Below are 3,805 nucleotides of genomic sequence, written 5' to 3' on the forward strand. Positions count from 1 at the left end.
GAGGCTCGAGATCACCAAGGACACTTCAACCACAGCCCATTTGGTTCTCTGAAGAACTCACACAGCATGTCTTGGCTAATTTTCTTCATTAAAAATAACTTTTCCCCTTATTCCAAAAGTAATGCATGGTTATTATGCAGAATATAAACATTTAAGATTAACAAAAAAAAGAAGGTGGGTGAGAGTAGCCTTTAATTTCCCCTCTTAGAAAGGACCGGGGTTAACATTTTGGTGTATAGTCTAAGCTCACTCACTCTGTCTCCCTCTCTGGGATTTTACTATATAAATAGACTTTTGAGTATCTTTATACACCATTCATTTTATTCATCTTTTATTCCTCAGAGAACCACACACAGTCCTACATGAGGAAGTATTCAATAAAAGGATCAATGGCTGAATGTTCAAATCTGCTCCTTTTTTCACATGCCGGTAGAGCTAATACAGTAACTTGCTCTATCATTCTGTGGCCATGTGCCTGCCAAAGGAATACCAGGTATTGGGACTCATCTGAAACCACTAAGAAATTGCAGTATTTGTTAACTCCACCAGAAAACCCCTTCTTAAAAGGAGTGCTTCACAAGTGAGGAAACCCTTAACTTGCAACTAGAAGATTCAGGTTTGAACTACAACTGGGTCATTTTATTTCTCATTTGACTTCTTTAAGCCTCCACCTTCTAATCTGTAAAGTGAAGGCACTGACCTATGACCTATGACCTAAATAGGATCCTGAGCAGTTCATATTCTATATCTTTATGTGTCTGTCTGTCTATCCATGCAACCAACAAAACATGCATACGTGTGTGTATATATATTTAGAATTTTTTCAGTGAAGAATGGAGCCAAGTGCTAGGCTTTGAGGTACTATGACAAAATCTGGCATTGTTGCTTGTTTTCTAAAAACTGAAAGTCTTAGAGGAAATCTAGCCAACACGTTTTCATGTCCACAAACACTTTCTGTGGCTGAGTTGGGAAAATCAAAAGCATGAAAACCAAAAAAGAAAAATAATGAAAGCATCTCTCTACATGTAGCTTTTATTAATTCTCAGTCAGATGATTGTGGTGTTCTCTCTAAAGCTCCCTTTCTTGTTTCATAACTCTTTCACACTCTGTTGTATCATTCTCAAAATACTCTCTCCCCACATTTCCAAGGTTACAAGCAGAGAATCGTTCTTCACTGATCTGTGAACAATGAGTTCTGTTTGGTAAGAGAACTTGACAACTGAAGCAAAAGAAATCCTAACATTAAAACAGGTTGAGACAGGAAAATGATTAGTAACTCAAGTGTCTGGGTGGAAAGGGATTATGAACTTTCAACACCTACCCATTCCTTCCTGTCAAGCTCGGAGCCATTTTTAAACCCCATAATTCAGAAAGACACATGTACTGCAGTGTTCACTGCAGCACAATTTACAATAGCCAGGACATGGAAGCAACCGAGTCCATCAACAGATGAATGGATAAAGAAGACGTGAGATATATATATAGATATATATATATACACACACACACAATAGGGTGTATATATAACAAGAAACAAAACTGGGTCATTTGTAGTGATGTGGATGGACCTAAATCTATCATACAGAGTGAAGTCAGGAAGAAAAAGATAAATATCATTATTAATGCAGATATATGGAGCTTTTCTGATAGCTCAATCGGTAAAGAATCTGCCTGCAATGCAGGAGACCCTGGTTCGATTCCTGGGTTGGGAAGATCCCCTGGAGAAGGGATAGGCTACCTACTCCAGTATTCTTGGGCTTCCCTTGTGGCTCAGCTGGTAAAAAATCCACCTGCAATGTGGGAGACCTGGGTTCAATCCCTGGGTTGGGAAGATCCCATGGAGAAAGGAACAGCTACCTACTGCAGTATTCTGGCCTAGAGAATTTCATGGACTGTATAGTCCATGGGGTCACAATGAGTCAGACACGATGGAGTGACTTTCACTTTCATTAGAAATCTAGAAAAAAATGGTACCGATGAAACTATTTGCAGGGCAGGAATAGAGATGCAAACGTTGAGAACCAAATTAAAATATAGCTGATTTACAATGTTTGCTAGTTTCAAGTGCACAGAAAAGTGATTCAGTTTCATATATATATTCTTTTTTAGATTCTTTTCCATTATAGGTTATTACAGGATAATGAGTGTGGTTCTGTGCTATACAGTAGTCCTTGTTGGTTATCTATTTTATGTATAATAGTATGCATGTTCTAATCCCAAAGTCCTAATGTATCCCTCTCTCACACACAGTTCTTTTCATTAATACAGTAAGCGACTTTTACCAAGGGTCATACTCTGCCAGAGGTCTGTGCTCTACATCAGAGGTAAGTTCTACCTCAGTGGTCTCAGTCTACACTTCCTCTGAAGCTAGTGTTCTGTCTGGGTCTGACTTACCAGATCAGACTTCTTTTCCTTTTATAAGGAGCTCCCGTTGTTCTCATGCCCCACACTGTTCTTTCCAAAACTCTGACCCCCCGTGTCCATTACTCATGTTGTATATGCCTTCACAGAGTTCAAGTTCTTTTTCTTGGAAAGATGTTCAGCCCCAGTGCAGATCCATGGATAAAAACAGATTCACAGTGAGAGAGAAATCTCTATCATCCTCTCTACAAAACCACACAAGTTCTTTTCCAGATCAGCCCGAACCAAAAAAAAAAAAAATCAGCTCCACAGATACCACAAAAGGAAACAATTCTTAGGGGTAGGGATGGAGGTTGTCACATTAATTCTCATTCACAATTCCTAACTGATGGCCTCTAGAGAGTCAAGCCACATAGATAATTGTAAGAGTAAATTAATAAATAAACTACTTCTTACACTCTTATTCCAATTAACATATGTAGAAGGAATGATAACAATAGAAAGTCAGCATTTGGCAAACACAACAGTAATAATTATTTCAGGCAAAGATAATTAATTAGTGCTAAAATGAGTGGTCAAAAGTATGCTGGAAAGCAGAGTATTTACATGGTTTCAAAGTAACCCCCCTTAGATGTTAACTAATTTCAAAGGGAAGAACTGTAACTAAGTGGTCAAGGTTAGTATCACCAGTGATGGAACACATCAACATGGTTCCTCCTAACAGAACATGCTGAGCAGGGCACACTGTCACTTCTGTGATAGTCTTGCAAAAATGCATAACCTTAATGTAGTTATGAGGAAATATCAGACAAACCTAAATGAGCAACATTTCACAAAAGAATTGGCCAATACTCTTCTCAGAGTCAAAGAGAGACACTGTTTCACTGTCATGAAAGGCAAAGAAAAACTGGATCGGCCCAGATTAAAGACTAACAATACATGAAAACTGAATTCAATCTAAAGTCTGGGATTGGATCCTCAGCAGAAAAAGTAGTAGAACAGGACAAAATTTGAATTAGGTCTGCAGATTACTTAATAGAACTTTGTCAATTTCCTGTTTTGAAAATGGTACAGTGGTTAAATAAGATGTTACCATTCGTAGAAGCTGAGTGAAGGGTACATGGGTATATGTATTTGCTTTCAGCTTTCTCATAAGTCTCATAAGTGTCAGTCAGTCAGTTCAGTCGCTCAGTCGTGTCCAACTCTTTGCGACCCCATGAATCCCAGCACACCAGGCCTCCCTGTCCATCACCAACTCCCAGAGTTCACTCAGACTCACATCCATCGAGTCAGTGATGCCATCCAGCTATCTCATCCTCTGTCGTCCCCTTCTCCTCCTGCCCCCAATCCCTCCCAGCATCAGAGTCTTTTCCAATGAGTCAACTCTTCGCGTGAGGTGGCCAAAGTACTGGAGTTTCAGCTTTAGCATCATTCCTTCCAAAGA

Source organism: Bison bison, unplaced genomic scaffold, assembly GCF_000754665.1.
Source record: "Bison bison bison isolate TAMUID 2011002044 unplaced genomic scaffold, Bison_UMD1.0 scf7180017864040, whole genome shotgun sequence".
In the NCBI taxonomy this organism is placed as follows: domain Eukaryota; kingdom Metazoa; phylum Chordata; class Mammalia; order Artiodactyla; family Bovidae; genus Bison; species Bison bison.